Genomic DNA, 24,424 nt, shown 5'->3' on the forward strand with positions numbered 1-24,424 from the left:
CCAATATCTCGAAGGAACCCAAACCCACATCACCTTCCTTCTCCTTCTCTTCAGAGCACTTCCTACCCATAGCACGAGTCACTGCACAGGATGGAAAGATACCCGGCATCTCCTGCTCTAACTGTGCTGTGTTATTTTCCATACTGGGCTTTTCAACCAACATCGGATTACCAGAAACTCGACCCCCGGCCAAATCTTTCCCGATAATAAAAGAGATTCCCTCTACAGGAAGAGTGGCTTGTTACCTCACAGTGACCGGTCCTGACACCAACTCAGACTCTAAATGGATGATGTGATGAAATCGTCATCCAGGTTACGACACTGATGTTATTCTCCTCATTGCCGCTATGCGACACCACCGCGGCTCCTATAAAAGAGACTGCCTTTCAGCGCAGAAAGGAGTTCTTCATCCATCATCGCTATGTAACTCTATAGCACCTCTGGGCTTCCGTAGAATGGTAACGATTCAGCAATGTACACTATCTGCTCGCTTATCGAGACACCACCTGTATGCACCTGTATTCACCTGAAGTAATATTGATACAGTGATTTTTGGTTTTCTCTCTAGATGCTGTTTGAGAACGATTACGATTGGACCTACTCTTGGGACAATGTTGTATCTCTGATTTACAACAATTAATCATAATCCTCTCTTGACATCGCTCGGAATCGAGATGATGCCCATGCTCCTGCGACTGCCCATCTCGGAGAAGAATGACCAGCGGAGGACCCGTCGAGCCACCTCTCGCCACGAAGCGCCAACTACAGACCTAACGATCTGCCACGAAGAGACCGGATGCATTGGAACCTCGCAAGCATTTCGTTGCCGGAACTACGCCGTCTGAGCACGAACTGCTCTCCCGAGGTCCGAACGCTGGAGCAGGTGTGACGAACTCCAGCAAGACGCCTAGAGAACAATGCTACTAGGAAACGTCCTGCAGCAGAAACCCCGTCGGGTCGACGGACATGCTCGGAGCCGAAGGTACGAGTCTGGCTGTGACTGCCTCGGTTACGGGAAACGCCAGCGGCTGCTTATGCGAAAATCGGAGTCCTCTTGGATTTGCGTGCCGGGCACGAGATGTGATTTTCTACGCATGTGCTCACGACGCGCCTGTCTAATGTGCCTCACTCCGCCGGCATATCCGACCACCACTGGATGGAACCCCTTCTACGCACGAATCATGCGCGCTGCACCCATCGCTGGATGGAACCCCTTCTATGCGCGAATCGCACGTGCTGCACCCATCGCTGGATGGAACCCCTTCTATGCGCGAATCGCACACGCTGCACCCATCGCTGGATGGAACCCCTTTTACGCACCAGTCGCGCGCGCTGCACCCATCGCTGGATGGAACCCCTTCTACACGCGAATCGCGTGCATTTCCCATCGCTGGCCCGACTCTGTGAGGCCGGCGGCCCCGATTGCTGCTTGTAGGAATCCCACCTACATGTGACTACTCAGCGAGGCCGGCGAAATCTGCTGCCCGGAATCGCCTCAACGCTTGAGGCTCGTCTGGCACCACTCGAGGACTCGCCACTGCACGGATGCCCAGCTTGTCGGCGCCATCATCTCTGTCCCGATTAACGGACAGGCAGCGAGCCTCGTCTGGAGGCAGTTTCTGAGGACATTGAGCGGGATCTTCATAGACTTTCACGGCACTCGGGCACTACAGGGGAATGTCGTATCAAGCTAGATGATGATACACCATAGCACGATGGATTCGGATGACCGCCTAACGGTCTTGCCCACCATCCTCTTTGCTCGGGTGATAGCGGGAATGGCTACCGCACTGATGACGCTATTCCCCGCATCTAAATCCTGACAAACGCCGCCCGATAGCTATCGAACGAGACGCTACTTCAGGACGTGCAATTTATCGCTGCCCAGCGTGCTCGCCCACTCGACTCGGCGTGCCGCGCTGGTTCGACAGGCCGAGTTCGACTTTCGGTTTTTCCTCGAACGCAGTGTGCCCTAGGAAATACAATCCACTCTTCGACCAGGTTCGTATTCGGGTCCCCAATCTCGAGCCCGCTCGAGTGCTGGTGCCAAATGGACGCAAGTCTATAGTTTCGGTGCGCCACTTTGCTCTGTGTGGGGATACCGCTCAGCTGGAACTCAGCTCGGGGAACCCGAGGACGGGGCAATTCTCCGTCAAACCCGCCCGCACGCGCCCGAACCAATTGATGACGTCACCAACAAATCACGCGTTTGCCCTAAGGCGTCATTACCGTAATTGCGTGCTTCAAGCGCTCTCGTCATCGGGGTTCGTTTACCCGAGTTTCCAGGTACCTTGGTAACTCCATGGTTAGCGGAAATACACAACCTGACCGCCCCGGCGCATACGTGCGTGACAAAGTTATCTGCGGCGCTTCCTAGAGGTCGCGCGCCCGTGCCGTCTAGCCCTCAACGGGGACTCATGCCGTTGTTCGCTCAGACCATAGTGCCTTCGGGGCGTCTAGCACTCAACGGGGACTTATGCCGTTATTCGCTAGGACCATGGGGGCATTTGGGGTACACGGTGACCCATGAGATGATAACATTGAGCATAGCGCCCGACTCCCTTGTCTCCTGAGCTCGACACGGAGGCGCCATCCTGCCTGTTCGCCCTTGACTCTTGGCTTGTTGTTTCCAGGACAGAGCTCTTGGCTCGTTTCCACGACATTCGCGCCGGGATCGAGACTATGAGACGCCTCGCCCGGCTGCTGCCTGTTTCCCTTTCCCTCTGACCCAGACTGTGAAGGTCGCTCGACTTCGGTACACAGCGCACAGCTGCAATCTCGGAGGAGGGGATGGATGAGTGGGTGGATGAGAATGAGGGGGTGGATGAGAACATTCTCTCGGTTTTGTCGATAGGGCAAATCCATTCAGGACATTGCGGAACTCCATGGCGTCAGTGCGTGGAGCGATCCAGCTATATCTGAGCCATTCAATGCCCAGCATTGAATGGATGGATGGCAAATCCATCCAGGACATTGCGGAACTCCATGGCGTCAGTGCGTGGAGCGATCCAGCTATATCTGAGCCATTCAATGCCCAGCATTGAATGGATGGATGGCAAATCCATCCAGGACATTGCGGAACTCCATGGCGTCAGTGCGTGGAGCGATCCAGCTATATCTGAGCCATTCATCGGTATAGCCGATCTCCTTTGTTCCGCCGAGCTTTAACTCTAATTAAGGTACCGGAAGGGCAATTTAGGTTAGGTTACACATGACATCGCATGCCGTGCGTGTCCGTCCGAGGTAGGTAATTACTGATCCACAGAGCACTGTACTGCAGGACGGGACGTGATATGCCCGTCTGCGCCTGTGCTGGGTGAGGCCTGGTCGTGAGGAGCTGCAAACATAAATACTTTGACTTTAGTTCGCGACAGACGGCCGGGGAGACATTAGCTAATGGCTCCGAACTATTGGCTCCGAATGACTCTCATTGATTCTCTCTCTCTCCCTCGATGTGTACTCCTGTCCTCGCTATTATTCCATGACAACATGGACCCAACATGGATCTAACATGAACCCTTGGGAGCTTAGTACAGGTAAAGGCCGACGTGGAAGCTTACTGTAAATGCGCCGTGTGACAAATGACGATTTGCTCTTCGACAAGGTACTAATTATCCAACCTAGCTACTGTGCCGACTACCCCATTGTAAGACTACTGCGACCCACGGGCTCTTCGTCTTCTCCCTGGGACCCACGGGATGTACACTGCTTGCTTTGTTCGATATCTTCTTGTTTGGGATTTCCTTTCTCGATACATCTATATCTGGAAAATGATTGCTAACCAGACTATGAGTGCGCGGTTGAATTGCAGTAACCCTGCAATCGGTAAAGCCGAATAGATATCTTGAGCTTTGCCCACCAGAACACTTTGTACTAACATAGTCCAGGACCCCACAGGCCATTTTAGCATTTGAGCCACCTTCTCAAAATGTAAAAATAACTTGGCTACCTCCTTTTCATTGAAGGGTGGAACAAACCTCACACGCCTACCAACATCCCAAGAGTTCTGACTGGTTGTTGATCGAGCCGGCATGGATACAACTTCTCTCCGTTCCCCCAGTAATTCCAGCTCCTTGACTTTAAGTTCCCTCTGATAATCCATGTCCCGTTCCTTTAACTCCCTTTTGGCTCTCCTTTCCTCTGCTCTTTCCTCGGCTCTTCTCTCCTCGAGTTCCTTTTCTGCTTTCCTTTCCTCTGCTCTTTCCTCTGCTCTTCATTCCTCGAGTTCTTGTTCCTGTTCTGTGCTTTCCTTTTCGGCTCTCCTTTCCTCTGCTCTTTCCTCTGCTCATTCCTTTTCGGCTTTCCATTCCAACTCTTTTAACCTATCCTGGCTCTGCAGTTGCATCTCCATTTTCGGGAGCTCCCACATTTCCTTTTTCCTCGGGTAACCAATCCAAGGCTACCTCTTCCCATGTTCCTTGTCCCACTAGAGATTCTACCACCAATGTCTGCATCTCTGCTTTGCCAATATCATGAGTTCCGATCTTTTTAATGCCTGGAACTGTGCCTCGTTAGGGGACGTCACAAACCTTTCTGCGTCAAACACCATGGTGACTATTAGTTAGCACCTGTTAACCTTCACACAAAAAATTTCAAATTTTTAGAAAAAATTGGGAATGTTAGAAAATTCCAAATTTGGGAATTTTGGGAATGTTAGGGAATTCTCTTCCGGACGAGCCCCCAATTTCTGTTATGTGCTCCTCCCCAAACCCCGGTCATGGTGTACCTCCGAGCCCTGAAAGGAGTCACGGCAGAAAGATGTGTTATTATGTGCGTCAATGACCAATGGTGAAACCACACCAACCAATTGTTACCAAAATATATTAATTTCACACAAGAATAACAGCACAAGTACAATATTAATCAATTGTACAACAAATATTATATCATTCCTATGATGGTACCATCAGTGTCTTACCTCGGTAACTCACGGTGCTCCGCGTGAGCGAAAAGTACATTCCCCAAAGTCTCTGTCCTGGCACCAGGCCAAAGTAGATCCATGCTCCGGTGATCGCAAGAAAAATGTCGTATCGAGACCAGAATCCAGGTCGGCTGACGGTCAACGCTGCCGAAGAGCCGCAAAGGTGCACCAAAAAGGTGACTGGGAAATCACACCTTCGGATATGAACGTTCAACGGCTCCCAAACGGAGGACCGCAAATTCCCAATCAAGATCCACGTTACACACGCAAACCAGCCTACCCAGTGGGCACACGACGTTGTTTCAACGTCGAATAACGGTTGGAATGAGGTCGCGACGTCGGACAACCAAAACCCAACCTGAGACCAATTTAATCGAATAAATGACATTGTTTCAATGTTGGTTGTTCGACCCTACATCGACGTTGAAAGTGTGACATTGTATCAACGTTTATTCGACGTTGTTTCGACGTTTATTCAACATTGGAAAAATGACGTTGATCCAATTTGCAAATCCAACTCGTTTTCAACCTCAGGTCAACGTCGAATCTTGACGTTCATTCAACGTGGATCCAATGTCTGTGTGCCTACTGGGTAAGGGCTGGGCGCGGTGAAATGGCTGGAGCGAGGTGAAAAGGCTGGAGCAATGCGAAATGGCGAGAGCAAGGCGAAATGGCGGGCGGGCACGTAATGGTACAGGTAAAGCGTACCTGCTCTCCAACAACGATTCTCTCCGGAATCAAACGCAAAACCCGTCACGCAGGTTTATCTGTCACAGCGATCATGACTCTGTCACAGGAATCCCTTTCCCGGGAAAACCAAAGTTCGCTCGTGACCCACATTCACCAGCGTCTGCTCGAGACATCAAAGCAGCTCGGCTTTTCTTCCCGACCTCCCTTGCTCCGCTTTTTTCTTCCTCCTCTTCTTCTTCCGGTTTCTCCCGATCGGTTTCCAGGTTTCTTTTAAAGCACTAATTTTTCACCTTTTGAAAACAGTTATCTCCATTTCATTCAAACTATACCAAGAATAGTACATGGAACCAAAATGCTTACAGTGGATAAAAACCACAACGACGGAAGTGACGAATCTGTAACAATACATACATACATACATACATAAATACATACACACACACATATGTACATACATATACATACATACATACATACATACATACATACACACACACACGCACATGCATACATACATACACACACACACACACACACACACACACACACACACACACACACACACACACACACACACACACACACACACACACACACACATACATACATACACACACACATACATACATACATACAGACGGACAAACACTGTTCTAGACGGCTTTGCCCTATGGGCTACACTGCAAAAACTTTATCTTTAATGAGTATGAAGGACTGGTCAATGAAAATATTAATATTTTTTCGCCACGAATTCATTTTTTTCGATCAAAAAAATCGAAAATTTCAATGATTCTCTGTGAAAATCACATTTATTAAGCGTTTCAAAATAGATGTAAAATATTGGAGGAGGACTTCATTCAGTTTGAGGGGTAATTTGGGCTAACGAGGTCGGGATCCGAACCGCCAACATCCAGAAACAAAACGGAGTCTCCAAAAAAAACAAAAAAACGTCATGGACAGGATTCGAACCTGTGCGGGGAAACCCCATTGGATTTCGAGTCCAACGCCTTAACCACTCGGCCACCATGACATACGGTTCTTTGACATACGGCATAAATTCAAGGCTCATTGAAGAGGGACAACACCTGGACGTAACAAAAGTGACACAACACAAGTGGTTCCAAAAGGTTTTTGTCCAAAACCCAAAATTTGAAATCACCTTCGCCTCGTGACCCAAATGGTACCGATACCTACTTGGTAGCTACCTGCGATATTAATTATCGGAGAAAACGCTTTCGACGTGAAACCCCCCAATCAAAAACATAAAATTTGACGGGGGTTACAAGGTCAGGTCACGACCCTGGGTTTGGGAACCCCTGTTTCAAACGAACAAAAGAAGAGAAAAGAAAAGGTAGCATCGTGCAGGTAGATGGAGAGAGGTGGAGGGTGGTTACGAGGATATACTCGCACAATATTACCGGGGCGGATGGAGCATGAGTTGAGGTGAAGATGAACTGTCAACATTCAGCTCGGAAGGGAACCACAGAGAAATGGATATGACACAGGTAAGATGGACCAAATGTCCTCGGGAAGATAGGGAAAGGGTGGAGTTGGGAGGAGACAAGGGAAGTGGTGAGAGGAGGGACCTGGCGTTTACCTGCAACAAAGGGTACCTTCGCTAGTACTAAATTTACTTCACTCATCTTTTGCTTTGTTTCTGAAATACGCAATTCATTTGTCCGAGTGTGTGGCCAAGTTTCAGACACTTTCAATCATCTTTTTAATCCAATTCAATGTATTTACTCCACTATCCCCCTGATCGAGGTATTATGTAGTGCTGAAGAACTCTCTGCAAGATACAGTGGGTGGTTTGCCATTGCATTCGCATTCTGCAATGTTCAAAAATGACCAATCTTTATATAATTGTAGATGCTCGTAGTTTATGTGAGCCCGACATCACCAGTAGCAGGTTCCATAGTGGAGAGAAGTTTGGAGTTTGTGGTTATTATCATTGCAGATTATTTGTTTTAACGTCAGGCTGAGGGTGATTGAACCAGAAGGAAATTCTGCCGAGACAAAATTCAAGCAATGGCCGCCAGATCAATGATGTCACAACGTGTTTCCTGCAAGGAATTGTGGGATTCATCTTGGATTAGTTTATTTCAACATGGTGGATGCCAGACTTGTTTTACTGCTGACAGGCCATAAATGAAGGTATTTTAAAAATTTAATTGGAGAATCTTCTCGATCACAAGTTTCAAATGAGAAGCTTCGAGATCTTCGTACAATGTCTCTTTAATTCCTGAATTTCAAACATTTTCATATTGGAGCCGTTATGTGAACTTTCTGAATAGTAAAACAAAGAAACAAAACACAATTTTACATGACATCTTGGCATGGAGAATTATTATAACACGAGTTACATAATAAGGAACTTTGACGCAGGAAGAGACCATGAAGTCCATCAAAGTGTGGGTAATTATTCCCATCTTATGGCTGTTTGTCTGCACTCGATCTTATTTTAATAATGAACTTCATGAAAGGAAACAAAACGTACCATCGTTAGTTTGACTCGGCCCGATTCGAACCGCCAACATCACAGACTCAGAGTGGACGCTCTAAAAAAAAAGGTAACGTCATGGACAGAATTCGAACCTGTGCGGGGAAACCCCATTGGATTTACGAGTCCAACGCCTTAACCCCTCGGCCACCATGACAGGCCACAACGCAAATTCTCATTGTAGTTGATCATCACTTGGTCAAATACCTGCCGAATCTCCCCAGGTGAACCAGTCATTTCTGCGTGAAACTACATAAGTTCACAATTGGCTCGAGTGACAATATGAAGTCGAGGCTCATTGAACAGTATATAAATTATCATGGGGAGGGATGGAAGATAAGGTGAGGTTAAGATGAACAGTCAAACTGCAGCTCCAAACGGAAGTGCAGATACATGGATATGACACAGGAAAGATGGACCAAATGTCCTCCTTGATGGCCAAATTGGGCTGGACCTGTTTAATGATCATGTTTTCGTCATGTTATTTATATGTTCTGTGGAACTGGTGTTGAGGAGGTTTCAGGGCATGTGGGGTCAGGGGGTGTTAAGGAAGGGAGGGAAGGAGGGAGGAGAAAGCCTCACCACATGTTGCTGCACTCCGGGACGGAGAGGTGGTGCGAGGAGGGCAGTGGGAGGGAGAGAAAGAGGGAAGGGAGAGAAGATGGAGAGATGGGGGAGAAAGAGAGAAAGGGAGAGAGACGAGGTGGGAGATGGGAGAGTGGGCACTGGCAGTGAGAGAGCTAGGAGAAAGGAGGAGGGCGGAGAGAGCGAAGCCTCACCACATGTCGCAATGCTGTAATCACAGCTGAACCGATTATCACCAAATTTATTGTACTGCGACCTTTATCGACATCAGCAACAATGAAAAGCGAAAACAGAAATCCAATCAGAGTTACAATGAGTCTGTGAAGTCCTGAAGAACATTTTGAGCCATCACGATAACAATGATAACAATAAAAAGAGCAATCAGAGATTACAAACCCTCGCCAGGATGTATTTTCAGTGGTTTTTATGTCTTTTGTGTTAAAACAAATATGGCGGGCCGAACCACGTGATCGATGACGTCATCATTTTTTTTCTCCGCCAATTTATGCCTACATGACGCTCAAGAAATTTCATCTTGATCGGATTAAGTTTTGTACTTGTCGAATTATGACGTTATAACGGAGGCACATATGACATCATCATTTACACATTTTATTCACCATGGAGAGTTCTTTACAATGAGCCACGTTTCAATTTTTTCTATTCAGCGCTTTCGGAGATACAGAGGTGCAAAGTTTTTCGGTTTTTCCAAGATGGCGGCCGAACCACGTGACCTATGACATCATCATTATCATTACAAAATTATGCAGGTGGAGTCGCACCAATGGTGAAAATGTCCTGTCAATCGGACCAACGGTTACAGAGAAAATCATATTTATTCTGTGCGAACAAACAGACAAACAAACAAACAGACAAACAGACAAATGAAAAATCACTCATCGGGCGACACTTGGCGAAACAGAACAAAGTGGAATGGTACTCAGTAGAGCATCCTTTTAACCTCAAAAATAGTTGGTGTTTGAATTCAGTTCACTGATGTGTATATCCCATTCAAATTTCAAGTGAATCGTATGAAAATTGAGGATTTTATAAATTTGAAATTGTTGTTGACTTTTGACCTATGTTGCACTTTTGGCCGATGGTGATCTCAAAAATAGTTGGTGGTTGAATTCAGTCAGCGGATATGTAAATCCTATTCAAATTTCAAGTCAATCGGATGAAAATTGAGTATTTTAGAAATATGAAAAAGTGGTTGACCTTTGGCCAATGTTGACCTTTTGGCCTAAGCTAATCTCAAAAATAGTTGGTGGTTGAATTCAGTTAGCCGATATGTAAATCCTCTTCAAATTTCAAGTCGATCGGATGAAAATTGAGGATTTTATAAATATGAAAAAAGTGGTTGACCTTTGGCCTATGTTGACCTTATGGCCGAAGCTAATCACAAAAATAGACCTTATCTATTTTTGAATAGACGTCTACAGAATAGACGTCCACAAAAATAGACATTATGCAGCGCCTGGAGATGGCATAGGACAGGTGCGGTGGACAACAAGTACAGATATATTCAAAGTACACCGTCCCCAAGCCAAATAATTAAATATCCTACAACGCGGCATTGCCGGGCCGCCTTACGGCGCCCGACAATACCGCAGTGCAGCTCATTGAGGCTGCATTGGGAGGGAGAGGTGTGCAATAAATTGATTGATTAATTGTATAATTAAAATCAATAAAAGATTATCTCAAACTATTTTCTTAATCAATTGGCTAATAGTATAACTAAACCACTAGTGCTTCATCCAAAGATGTATCTTTTAGAAATTTAATTAAATACGTCATTAATAAAAAATTAAATAATTAATTGATTAATCAATAAATCAAAAATATCCTTGATAGCCACATCACTTGGTCACTCATGTCCAAATATTAGCTTCCCAGCTCAAAAGGTGCCTGAGATATTGGCCAAATGAGAAAGAAAAGAAATAAATGATTAATAATGAAAATAAATAAATAATAATCATTAAAAAATTAAAAAATTAATTGATTAATCAATAAATCAAAAATATCCTTGATAGCCACATCACTTGGTCACTCATGTCCAAATATTAGCTTCCTCGCTCAAAAGGTGCCTGAGATATTGGCCAAATGAGAAATAAAATAAATAAATGATTAATAATGAAAATAAATAAATAATAATCATTAAAAAATTAAATTATTAATCAATTCGGTCATCGAACACATAAACCACCACCATTTCATCAGAATCTGTAACTTAAAAAAAAAACATTTTTTAGCCATTAATCGAATAATTAAATAAATAATTGATTAATTGATTAATCAATAAATCCAAAACAGCCTTTGCAGCCAAATGACCTGGTCATTGGCATGTCCAAATATCAGCTTCCTAACTCAAAAGGTGCCTGAGTTAATGGCCAGAAGCGAAAGTAAATTTAATTAATTAAATAAGTACTTAATTAATCGCAAATAATTAAATAACTCCTCAATTAATTGATTAATCAAAAAACAAAAATAAGGTTTTTGACAAAGGACCTGCTCACTATTGTGCCGAAATTTCAGCTTCCTAGCTCAAAGGATGGCTGAGATATCGCCTGGACAAACAAACAAGAAAACAAACAAGAAAACAAGAAAACAAACAAACAAACAACCAGAGTGAAAACTGCGTACACCCTTTCAGCGTGCGTCATGGCCGAGCTCCCTTCGGTGCCCGGCAATGACGTTTTGCAATGCCTGGAGATGGCATAGGAAAGGAGCGGTGTACAACAGGGCCATCGGTAGATCTGTGGAAGGGAGAGGGCTGGGGGGGAGGGGGAAAGGGTACACGGTATAAAGCAAATGAACACTACTGGTTATTTCAGGAATGAAGTTGGAGATTGAAAGAGGCGGATTTGGAATGTGTTAACGGGGATAGAAAATATCACGGTTTTGGGTGGGGGAAGATAAAAGATGGTGGTGAACAGCTGTTTTAAAGACCTGAACGGAGGAGTGAGATTGAAGGGAGTGGGGGAGTTTGTTCCAGAGGCGGGAGAAAAGGGGAATGAAAGAGTGAAGTGAGCAAGGAGGCTTGATTTTGGCAGTTTCACCAGAAGAGGGTGGCTGGCAGATCTTGTGCATCCTGCAGGAATATTTGGGGGACAGACAAAGCCGGAGAGGAGTCGGTAAAAGACAGAAAGACCACCAACCTGCCTGCGGTGAGCAAGTGACAGGCCCTCAGAATCATCTTCATCTCGGGAGATACCAATGATTCTGAAGCTTTGGTTTTTGCAGCGTGAAGCCAAGCTAGGTGTGAGGCAGGGGCATCAGCCCAGAGCAGTACTCCATTAAGCTGTGGACGAAAGCTTTGTATGTGGTGAGGAACTCAGAAGTGCTAGTGTTGGAGCATTTGTTTTCCCGTGGGCATTTCGTGAACATTTTATTTTCTTGGCTGGAAATTGTTGTTTAGGATGTTAGAAAACAAATGAAATATGGCGCCAACTTTTTTCAGCGAGTTTTAGTGTGTTTTTATGCAAATGATTTATGACGTCATTTCTCGCAAAGTAAACAAGTATCCGAATCGTATAGCGCTGAATAATTAACTACGTAAATAAGGGTACGCGTTGCGCACGTATAAGTCTTTGGGGGGAGCGCGGTTCAACTCACCTAAGTAGTGCTATAAGTGTACCTAAGTACACTGTAAGTGTACCTAAGTAGTGCTATTCATTCCGAAGATGCACTCTCCATAGATGTGAAATATCATCGAATTTGCTGGCAAAGTCACGTTGCTCGCGGTTCTGGATGTTCAAGTTCTGGTACCGCCTCTAAGAAACAGTCGATAAATGAGAAAGAGGTTGCTGCCAAGGTGGAATATCTCGATATCATACGAGATTTGCTTGAAAAGAGTAAGATACTGTCGATGGATGCTGCGCATACAGCTTACCTGACGATCTTAGAAGAACATAACTGCGAGATTACGCCTAGTCGTAAAAGCACGCGACGTTTGCTCACAGAAAATATTGAGGGCATTGACTTTATCCCTGCCACACGTCGAAATGAGTCAGATCGGTTCTGTTTCAGTGCAGCTAAGATTGCCGCAATTGAAGCAGCTCTCTGTGAATCCAATATCAACGATGACATGAAAATGATCTTCAACTGTGCCAAAGTTCTGCGAAAGGACATTCTTGACGCTCCACGTTGGTCTTTTGATGGCACACTTGGGTCAGATTTAAGTGCAAACATTCCTACAAGGCTTCTTACATTTCTCCAATGGATTATGAGAGGCGTGGCAACTGAGCTCCCAACTGAAAAGCGCAGAAATGACGCAAATCAGAAAGCATCAACGATAGCACAACATATTATGTATGAAGCAAAATCTGACAGACAGGTGCGCTACCGGCCAGAATCAACAGGAGAAGAGGCTTCATTTCGCCATCGGCGGGAGTACCCTGTCCAAGTTGGAACTGGCATCTTTGTTCACCAAAGAACTAGAAGCAAAACATTAATAGACTATCTTCACCATCTCGGCTTGTCTGTAGACTATGACCGTATATTGCGCATTGAAACGCAACGAGCACAGGCTGTTCTGAACCGTTCTGCTGAATATGATGTATATGTGCCACCAAGTCTTGTTAGAAATGAATTCATCTTCTTTGCTGCTGACAATTCAGACTTTTCAGAAGATACCCCAGAGGGAAAAGGCACCCTGCATGCTACAGCAATGGTGGTGTACCAACGAACTACTGAAGCTACCAGTGCTGTAACAGTTGACGTGAATGAGACTCCCACAGCCAGATTACTTCCGCTTGGTCCAGGCCTTACTACAGAGTTGTTGCCCTGTCACGTTCCTGCTAATACACATCCTCCGTGTCCCAAGTATGATCCTATAAATATAAATCCATCACTTGATGTAACAGAAGCTTCACAGAAAGATGATTTCGCATGGCCGATAGGACAGTCGTTGGTACGATTGGGCACAGGAAAGCAACACTTACCTACATGGAGTGCTTTTAATTCAGCAAAAGGTTCACCACCATATAAACTGACAAGGGTAGCTATAATGCCACTGCTTGCTGCTCCTGCACATGAATGGAGCACAATGCTTACAATACTCAAACAAGCGCAGACGATCACATCGATTGTCATGGGAGAAGGCCGGAAGACGGTTATTACCTTTGATCTTCAACTCTATGAGAAGGCTGTGAAATTGCAAATGCACTCGGCACCAGCACTGGATCATCTAGTTTTTCGCATTGGTGAGATACACACTGTATTGACGTCACTGCGTGCACTTGGGTCATTCATAGAGGATAGTGGCATTGATGATGCATGGATGGAAGCGGACTTGTATGGATCAGCAACCACCCGCCAGATTCTTGAAGGCCGCCACATGAAACGTGCTTTAACGGCACACAGCATCACCTTATCAGCACTGTGTGACTTGCATCTAAGTGTTTTTCTGACAACGGAAGTGGATGAGCCAGAGACTGGTCTTGCAATTCTTCGTGATGCTGCTTCATTGGCAAATACATGCTGCCAGGACACCGATACGATGAGCTTGACGGTCACCACAAGCACCTTATGAATACAATATTGTTAGGTAATAGTGTTCGGCAAAAATTAGGCAATTTGCTTTCAATTACTATTTTTTAGTGGCTAAACGTATTCTAAATAACAACTACCAAAAGGAAACATTAAAATGTTTAAAACTATGAAGTGTTCAAGAACAATAACAGGAGCATATGGTCCTATACAATAGGTATTATGACGTAATCTTTAATTTGCATAGAAATGGTCGAAAATATGCATGCAAAAATTGGTGCCCTATTTTAAATTATTCAGCTAGGCCGAAATAACAAATCCCAACAAAGAAAACAAATGTTCACAAAATGCCCACGGGCCCCAATATAGTGACATATGCTCCAACACTATGCCCAGAAATGACTTCGCATGATGGAGGATGCCCAGTCGGCGACTGGCTTTGGAGGCCAGCTTGGAAATGTGGTTTTTCCAAGGAAATATTATGGCAGATAGTGAGACCCAAAAGCTTGAGTGACAAAACTTCCCCAGGAGGATTATTCAGAAAGTAGATGGGAGGGTTGTCCAAACGGTCTTTTCGGAGAGACATAGTGAGAGTGTGAGATTTGTCAGGATTGAAAGACATGTTCCACTTGTTTGACCAGTTTGTGATTTTGTCCAGGTCCGCAGAGAGTGAAGAGACTGCTGCCTGCCGATCTGAGGGTTGATATATGGAGAGGCAGAGAGTGGAGTCATCAGAGAAGAGATAGAGAGGATTTTCCAGAGAGTCGGAGAGATCATTAATGAAGACCATAAAAAGCACAGGGTTCAGAACACTACCTTGAGGAACTCCAGACTGGACAGGAAGGGGAGATGAGAGAAATCCATTCAGGGCCACAGGTTGACGACGACCAGAGAGGAAGTCCGCAAGCCATGCGTGGAGCTTACCATGGATGTGTAATATATCCAGAGTAGAGTGACCTGGTCTGAATCCAAACCATATTAGGAGAGTTTGGTGAGCAGGGCTGGGTGCCAGACCGTATCGGAGGCACGATATATGTCAAGTGAGACAGATCTGATTTCCTGTTTGGCGTTGAGGACCTCCATCCATTGTTAAGAAAACAGAAGCAGCATGTCCAGAGTAGAGTGACCTGGTCTGAATCCAAATTGATGATCACAGATCAAGCCATTGGAGAAGAGGAAGGATTTGGTGTCAGAAGCAATGATGGATCTCATGACCTTGCTGATTATTGGGAGCAGGAAAGGAGTGGTGGCATGCCTTTGTCTGTCGCCCATTTCAAGAGCCCATCTTTGTCTGTAGTTGCAAGGATCTGTTTTTGCACCTTTTTTGTGCAAAGCAGTAATGTTTGCTGATTTCCAAGATGCTGGCAGATCACCTTTCGCAAAAGAGAGGCTGAAAAGAACAGACAGAGCGGCAGAGCAAGATTTTAAGACCTGAGGGCTGATGCCGTCTGGTCCAGTTGCAGAATCCGAGTTGAGGTTTGACAGAAACTTCTCCACCTTGTCAGGAGAGCAGGACACAGAGTCCAGGAGCAGCTGGGTTCGACTGGGTAAGGTGGGTACAGACAGAGATAGGTTTGGGACACAAGATTTTGAGGCAAACACAGAGTGGAGGCATTCGGCTTGGCGCATTTTTTAAAAAAAAGAAGGAAATTACGCATTTTATTAATTCCTGAATTTAAAACATTTTCGCATTGACGCCATTCTGTGATCCTCCAATAGTAAAACAAACAAGTCAACATATTACATTATACAATGGAATGGAGACGTCTAACAACATGAGATCCATTTTAAGGAACTTTGACACAGGAAGAGACCATGAGGCCCATCAAAGTCTGGGTAATTATTGCCATCTTTGGCTTTGTCCGCACTCTATTCTTTTTTAATACTGAGCTTCAAGAAAGGAAACAAAAAGTGCCATCTTTGGTTCGACTCAGCCGGATTCGTTTGTTTCGACTCAGCCGGATTCGAAACGCCGATATCACAGACTCAGAGTGGACGCTCGAAAAAAACGTTTCCGTCATGGACAGGATTCGAACCTGTGCGGGGAAACCCCATTGGATTTCAAGTCCAACGCCTTAACCACTCGGCCACCATGACATAGAGTTCCTCATGTAAACTTGTGCTTCACGACCACACACACAAATATATACTTACACGTCGCACTGTCTGCACTTTATTAGGAGGGGACAGAAAGAGAGAGAGGGAGAGTGTGGGAGGAGAAAAAAGAGGGAAAGGGAGGAAGAGGAGGGAGGGTGAGTAAAGATAATAATACGTTATGATTAATGAGGACACACACTGACACTCACAGACATGCACAGTACACACACACTCACACACTCACACACACACACACACACACACACACACACACACACACACACACACACACACACACACACACACACATGTATATATTGAGGTCTGGCAAGTGTATGCTGCAGACATCGTATGAGGTGTAGACATCATATGGATGCAAATGAACACTCGTTTTACTGTATTTCACGTCTCTGTGCCTTGTATTTATTGTATTTAATGTATTTGTTGTATTTATTGTATTTATTGTATTTATTGTTTTTTTTTTTTATGCTTCTGTACACCGCCCTTGAAGCTTGGTTTGCAAGCCACCGTCTACTATTTTAATAAAAGAGACATAATTACTCTTTTATGGAAAATGTTTTTCGAGTTTGTTTTATCCTCAAAAATAGACCGAAGTGAACATACATTCGTGTTTAAAGGTTGGCCTCTAAAACCTTCCCGTATGAATGGGACAGACATCTGTACAAACAGACATTGTGGTATGTTTGGTAGAGCAGTTCCATTATAAGGAACTTTGAGGCAGGAAGAGACCATGAGGTCCATCAAAGTCTGCCTAATTATTGCCATCTTATGGGTGTTTGTCCGCACTCAATCCTGTTTTTAATAGCGAGCTTCAAGAAAGGAAACAAAACTCTCATCCATCGTTGGTTTTTCAGCCTTTGGTTCCACTCGACCGGATTCTAAACGACGAGATCACAGACTCAAAGTGGACGATCCCAAAAAACGTTAGCGTCATGGACAGGATTCGAACCTGTGCAGGAAAACCCCATGGGATCTACAAGTCCAACGTCTTAACTGCTCGGCCACCATGACATATTATTAGTGGAGTTTTTCCCTCCAGGTTGAGAGTTTTTACAAAATTCCATCTTTGTAATGACTTCAGTTGATCATCACCTGGTCAAATGTGGACGACCAGATTTCAGCATATATTTAGAGACAAACATTTTATTTTTCAAGCTGCGGAATATTGAACAGAAATATCAAGAAAATTGAACATATTATTGGAATGCTTTTGGGTAGACAATCTTGAATGTTTTTCATCAAGTTTCCAGAACATGTATACAGATCGAAATTGCTTTTTTTTGTTTTATTTTGTGGGGTGTGTATATGGAGAAGTTAGCTGAGGTGGTTATCAGCAGCAAAAGTGCATTTAAATTGATGCAAATGTTGTGTTTGTACTGTTTTCAGTTTTTGAATAATTAGCGATGAGCGCATTTGAGAGGTCACGATCTCATGAATCATCCGAATTAACAGTTATTTTTCACATCTGATATCAGAAATGATGATAGGAGCTCTCACCATCTCACCAATTATAAAAGCATCCAAGTTGAATTCCAAAAAAATTGGTTTTTTTTATAAAGTCTTAAATACATATGGATCTAATATCGGAGATGGTGACAGGTGGTGGGTCATGTGTTTATAAGTTACCAGCAGGGACCCGCGGAATAGAGTTCCAAGGAAAACCCTCCCTTTTTTGGCTGGTGTATAGGCAAAGAAGCGCTGCCTTGCCTGCTCCTGGAAGTTTATGTTGAGCAATGCAAAGGTGTGGCATGGCGATTATGAATATGACAGGTCCGATGATGTTGAAATTATTTCTTCTTATTCTTTCATTCATGTGATTGATGGAATGAAAGTGAACGAAAGCTCAGACCTGCTCATGGTCTAATCTGGAATGCCGGGTTTTTACACGGAGGTATATACCTCCGTGGGTTTTTACACACGGGGCGGTTCTCTGACGCACGAAGGAAATCACGTGATCTCGCCGAACGCGCCCCCACCTGCCGTTGTTCTTCACACAATAAATTCTATATTTCTCCCAAGATAAACAAAATATATATATCACATCAGGATTGTTTAATATCAGAGTATGGAAGGAGCTTCGAAGCTGCAATGGAAGCGTCGAACGAACGGCCATTTCGAGGGAATTTAGATTTTCCTTGAATCGGCGCCGCTCAATTATAAAGGTGATCCTCGTGGAAAAGGAAATTTTTTTTTTTTTTTAGTTATCGCTTCTCGGCCTTTTGGCTGGGAGACCGATCGACCTGGCAGGAGTAATGCCCTGCTGGTGGATTAAGGGGTCTTACTCCTATTAAGAGGAGTGGTCCCAACTGTATGACCATGCATTGTGGCCCTTCGGGGGCATGATGCATGCGTTTGAATGACCATGTGCTTCCCCCTCGGGGTTGAGGCGCATGTGTATTGTTTTGGGGACAGCCTTGTTGACGCTGTGCCTTGACCATGGGGTCAAGGTGCACGTCCGAGGCTGTTCAAATGTTTGAATTTTTACCTTTTTTCTTGTAAAAAAGGCAGGCCTTCGGTCAGGCCCTAAACGATCGACCTGGCAGGAGTAATGCCCTGCTGGTGGATTAAGGGGTCTTACTCCTATTAAGAGGAGTGGTCCCAACTGTATGACCATGCATTGTGGCCCTTCGGGGGCATGATGCATGCGTTTGAATGACCATGTGCTTCCCCCTCGGGGTTGAGGCGCATGTGTATTGTTATGGGGACAGCCTTGTTGACGTTGTGTCTTGGCCATGGGGTCAAGGTGCACGTCCGAGGCTGTTCAAATGTTTGGACTTTTTACCTTTTTTCACACGTAAAAAAGGCAGGCCCTGACTGCGGCCCTAAACCAGTATCTGTTCTTATCGGTTTAATAGCTGATATGTCTCGCAATGCGAGACTTGTCTATTAAATGGATTTTTGGTATTGGGAGTTGGATCAGGGGCTTGCTCCGTCCGCTCCACGCATCGACCCGGTATTGCAGTACCTCTGGGAGTGGTGCACCCCCTTTGGGGGAACTTGTTAAACAAAGAAAAGATTCGTTGAAGGATGTTAAATGTGACTTCATACATCTTTGCTTTAATAAATTTCAGGAACATATTTTTTATCAATATAAAAAGTTCGATTCATGAATTTTGTCGAACGATAAACATTTCCCGTTAATAATGAGCACTATTTTCTGATGGCGTAGCCGTCGCGGGTGCAGTGAGTTGGTCACGCGGCGTAGTAGTATTTACACCCAGCCAATCATCAGCGAGTATTGTCACAACAAGCGCAGAATATATCCAGCAAATGGCGTCCTCCATGGAAGGGGTGAATTGCGACGATGTCTAGAAAAGGTGGCAAAAATCGGACCAACTGTGTCATGCACATATCATCTGTTAAGAAACAAGATATTTGAGCCTTGACAGATTTGGTGGGATAAGTACCGTGAATAATTAATATAATAAGATGGATGATGTGTGTGCGTGCGTGTGTGTGTTGTTGGTTGTTATCTTCATAACTTGGGTTGTTATCTCCATAACTTGGGTTGTTATGTCCATAACGTGGGTCGTTATCTCCATAACTTGGGTCGTTATGTCCATAACGTGGGTCGTTATCTCCATAACTTGTGTTCTTATCTCCATAACTTGGGTTGTTATCTCCATAACTTGGGTTGTTATCTCCATAACTTGGGTTGTCATCTCCATAACTTGGGTTGTTAGCTTCATAACTTGGGTTGTTAGCTTCATAACTTGGGTTGTTATCTCCAAAACTTGGGTTGTTATCTCCATAACTTGGGTTGTTATCTCCATAACTTGGGTTGTTAGCTTCATAACTTGGGTTGTTAGCTTCATAACTTGGGTTGTTATTTCCTTAACTTGGGTTGTTATTTCCTTAACTTGGGTTATCTCCATAACTTGGGTTGTTATCTCCATAACATGAGTTGTTATCTCCATAACTTGAGTTGTTATCTCCATAACTTGGGTTGTTATCTCCATAACTTGGGTTGTTAGCTTCATAACTTGGGTTGTTATCTCCATAACTTGGGTTATCTCCATAACTTGGGTTGTTAGCTTCATAACTTGGGTTGTTATCTCCAAAACTTGGGTTGTTATTTCCTTAACTTGGGTTATCTCCATAACTTGGGTTGTTATCTCCACAACATGAGTTGTTATCTCCATAACTTGAGTTGTTATCTCCATAACTTGGGTTGTTATCTCCAAAACTTGGGTTGTTATCTCCATAACTTGGGTTGTTATCTCCATAACTTGGGTTGTTAGCTTCATAACTTGGGTTGTTAGCTTCATAACTTGGGTTGTTATCTCCAAAACTTGGGTTGTTATTTCCTTAACTTGGGTTATCTCCATAACTTGGGTTGTTATCTCCATAACATGAGTTGTTATCTCCATAACTTGAGTTGTTATCTCCATAACTTGGGTTGTTAGCTTCATAACTTGGGTTGTTAGCTTCATAACTTGGGTTGTTATCTCCAAAACTTGGGTTGTTATTTCCTTAACTTGGGTTATCTCCATAACTTGGGTTGTTATCTCCATAACATGAGTTATCTCCATAACTTGAGTTGTTATCTCCATAACTTGGGTTGTTATCTCCATAACTTGGGTTGTTATCTCCATAACTTGGGTGATTATCTCCATAACTTGGGTCGTTATCTCCAAAACTTGGGTTGTTAGCTTCATAACTTGGGTTGTTAGCTTCATAACTTGGGTTGTTATCTCCAAAACTTGGGTTGTTATCTCCATAACTTGGGTTGTTAGCTTCATAACTTGGGTTGTTAGCTTCATAACTTGGGTTGTTATCTCCAAAACTTGGGTTGTTATTTCCTTAACTTGGGTTATCTCCATAACTTGGGTTGTTATCTCCATAACATGAGTTATCTCCATAACTTGAGTTGTTATCTCCATAACTTGGGTTGTTATCTCCATAACTTGGGTTGTTATCTCCATAACTTGGGTGATTATCTCCATAACTTGGGTCGTTATCTCCAAAACTTGGGTTGTTATCTCCATAACTTGGGTTGTTATCTCCATAGCTTGGGTTGTTATCTCCATAACTTGGGTTGTTATCTCCAACAATAAATTCGATATTTCTCCCAAGATAAACAAAATAAATATAACACATCAGGATTGTTTAATATCAGAGTATGGAAGGAGCTTCGAAGCTGCAATGGAAGCGTCGAACGAGCGGCCATTTCGAAGGAATTTCGATTTTCCTTGAATCGTCGCCGCTCAATAATAAAGGTGATCCTCGTGAAAAAGGAAATTGAATATTATTTTTAGTTATCGCTTCTCGGCCTTTTGGCTAAGATCAAGTGGTCGAGGATCTAGGATCGTGGCGGTGCGATCAATGATTCAATGACGGTGGCAGCAGCGGACGAGTCGGTGTTGCCAGCTGGGATATTGGAGGGGTTCGATGAGATGTGGAGACTGTGGGTGGAGAGACCTCGGAGGTGGTGGAAGAGGTTTCAGAAGGACTCGTTTCACAAGACTGCTCGGATGGTAGGGGGCGGATGTGGATGCTCTCGACTTGCACGTGCTCCAAGATAATGCCTGTGCGGAGGCTGCGCAAGGTGAGAAGGCGAAGGCGAGGGTGTGGTCGGACCAAGTTGTGGTGGAGGAGTGGGGAGCATGGAAGTGGAGTCGGCGGCGGAGGGTCCTTCGGTTGTGGCGGAAGGATTGTGAGCTTCCCAGCAGGAGCCGGCAGTGGCCGGTCCTTCGGGCCTTCATCGGGAACCTTGGCGGAGTTCTGCTGGATTTGGGGAAGGAGGTCGGGTGAAGGGAAAATTCCCAACCTCGTGTTCTGGGGAACCTGCGGTTGCGCCGCGGAGCGATGTACCCATCGACGGGAGTCGAGGTGCGAATGCCGGGACCCGCCTTAGTCCGGATACGGAACGACCGAGTCGTGGGGAAATTCCGGTGCCGAACCGGCAGGGAGCGGCGAGTGGAGCAGCCGTGCTTGGTGGAAGAACTCGGCGTCCGGCAGGGGGCGGCGGCACAATGGTTTCAGCCTGCAAATGTTCCCAGGAAGAACGCTATCCGTTTTACCATTAAAGAAGACTTGGATTTTGATATGGACCAACTTCGGTTTTGCAAGTTGCTGTTGATCCATGAGTTGGGATTCTCATCAAGTCAGTTGGATTTTGTGTTCGTTTTACCAGGGGGTGGAAAGTTTTGAGGTGGTTTTCACGAACATTGTGATTTATATATTCTTTTGGGAAAAGGTGAAGAATAAAAAACACTTTCTTCCTTTTGTGTGGAAAGTTTGTGTGAAAGGGGAGTAGTAAATGTTACCTCTGGGGTCCATCGACCACGTTAAAAATGCGGTGTGGATCAAGACTGGGGCAATGAGGGTGAAGGTGCAGCTGCGGGATGACCCGAGCAAGCCTGGCAGCCTTGTGCACATTCCGAATCGGATCAGTATTGGTCCTTTTCGAGGATTCGCGTTTTATCCCGGCCAAATCTGGAGGTGCAACAGATGTAATGAGGTTGGACACCTCAGCTCTGGCTGCCGAAACCCTCGATGTCCTCGCTGTGGGTAGGTGGGGCATGTGGTTTGTGACTGCATGGAGAGTGTCACCTGCAATTTATGTGGGGGAGTAGGGCATGTGTTTAGGAACTGCCCCAAATCCTTTGCAAATGCCTTGAGGCGTTCCCAAGATGACAGGGAGGAGGAACGGGGAACAGCACTGAGTGGGCGAGTGGTGGAACGGGCCGCTGTGAGTGGGCGAGTGGTGGAACGGGCCGCTGAGGCGGAACGGGCCGCTGTGAGTGGGTGAGAGGCGGAACGGGCCATGGAGGTGGAGAAGGGAACAGCTGGGGAGCCGGCTGGAGCATTGAAGGATGCTGGGGCAGTGGGGCAGGGTGTGGGGTGGTATCTCCAGTAATGGAGGTGAAAGGGGGTTTTGTGACCCAAGAAGGTGAAGAGGAATTTGAGCAGATGGACAAGGGGAATGAACCCGATCCAATGAGGGTGGTGCGGCGAAGGGGTAAACGGGAGGCGAAGGTAACTTCTGTGGGCATCGTGAAAAAGACCTGGCTAAGTGGCGATGGTCAAACTGTTTTTGATGAGCGGATGTTCCAAAAGGCAGATAAAGGGAAGGGTGTGAGGAAATCGCTCCAGGTTGCCTCAAAGGTGGAGCCATTGGGGAGAGACCTCACGTTATCTTCGGATGACGAAGTTTGATTTGCGGGTGGGGTCGGTGAATGTGAGGAGTATTCTTGGTGAAAGTCGGTGTCAGTGCGTATTTGCTGAGCTAAAAACATGGAATTTAGACATCTTATTTTTGCAGGAATATTTTTTGCCAGGTGGTGCTGAGTATAAGCAATGGGAGCAGGCATGGGGGGCGGGGGGGAGGGGGGGTCTGTGCCATTTTTCAGGTCGTGGGAAAAACAAAAATGATGGTGTGGCGGTGCTCTTTGGGAGTAGATTAGCATGGAGGGTGGTGAAGGTGGTGGATATAGAGCCAGGGAGAATCTTTATCGTGGACGCAGAGATTCAAGGAAAGTACTTTCGGTTCGTCAATATGTACCTCCCTCAGCAGCCGTGGGAGAAGAAGAAATTGCTGGAGCGGGTGAAACCATGGCTCTGCACCAACAAAGTTTTGGTTGTGGGTGGGGATTTGAACATCTCATTGGAGGAACCTACCGGTCGTGCAGTGGCAAAATGGGTGACGGAATTAATAGAGATTTTTAAGTTAAAAGATGTCTTTTGTTACTTCTTTTGTGGAGATCCGGGGTTCACATGGACGAATGTGGGGGGCTCACAGAGGTCAAGATTGGATTACGTGTTTGTTTCAAGAGAAGTAACAACGGTTGAAGTGCAGAGGATTTGGAACAGTTTTTCTGATCATTGTTTACTCAAAGTAGTTTTTTCGTTTGAGTTTTTATTTGGAGGAAAAGGAGTTTGGAGGCTAAATACCTCATTGTTGAAGAGTCCTGGGATAAAGGAGATGATTTCTGGCAGAATTAAAGCTTGGAAGGAGTTGAATCCTCTTTTTAGTTCAGTGAGGGAATGGTGGGAAGAGGTGAAACATCGGATTAAGGATATGTGTCAGAGTCTCGAGGGTACAGAGTGAGAGGGCTCTCAGGTCCTTTCGAGCTAAGTCGGCATGTTTACAGAGATTGGGTAGGTTTGGTGTGCAT

At 45.1% G+C, this 24,424-nt stretch overlaps 4 non-coding genes and 1 pseudogene across 4 annotated transcripts; 1 reads left to right on the plus strand and 4 right to left on the minus strand.

Moving 5' to 3' along the window:
• Positions 1 to 6,559: 6,559 nt before the first annotated feature.
• On the minus strand, positions 6,560 to 6,641 carry TRNAS-CGA (transfer RNA serine (anticodon CGA)). The gene has a single exon. It is a non-coding gene; the product is annotated as a tRNA-Ser (tRNA).
• Positions 6,642 to 8,185: 1,544 nt separating this feature from the next.
• Positions 8,186 to 8,268, minus strand: TRNAT-CGU (transfer RNA threonine (anticodon CGU)). The gene has a single exon. It is a non-coding gene; the product is annotated as a tRNA-Thr (tRNA).
• A 7,933-nt stretch (positions 8,269 to 16,201) lies between these two features.
• On the minus strand, positions 16,202 to 16,283 carry TRNAS-UGA (transfer RNA serine (anticodon UGA)). Its single transcript has one exon. It is a non-coding gene; the product is annotated as a tRNA-Ser (tRNA).
• A 949-nt stretch (positions 16,284 to 17,232) lies between these two features.
• TRNAT-UGU (transfer RNA threonine (anticodon UGU)) lies at positions 17,233 to 17,315 on the minus strand. Its single transcript has one exon. It is a non-coding gene; the product is annotated as a tRNA-Thr (tRNA).
• A 1,767-nt stretch (positions 17,316 to 19,082) lies between these two features.
• LOC137420189 (U2 spliceosomal RNA) lies at positions 19,083 to 19,291 on the plus strand (annotated as a pseudogene).
• The last annotated feature ends 5,133 nt before the right edge of the window (positions 19,292 to 24,424 follow it).

Source organism: Myxine glutinosa, chromosome 1 (genome assembly GCF_964187855.1).
Source record: "Myxine glutinosa chromosome 1, kmMyxGlut1.1, whole genome shotgun sequence".
Taxonomy (NCBI): domain Eukaryota; kingdom Metazoa; phylum Chordata; class Myxini; order Myxiniformes; family Myxinidae; genus Myxine; species Myxine glutinosa.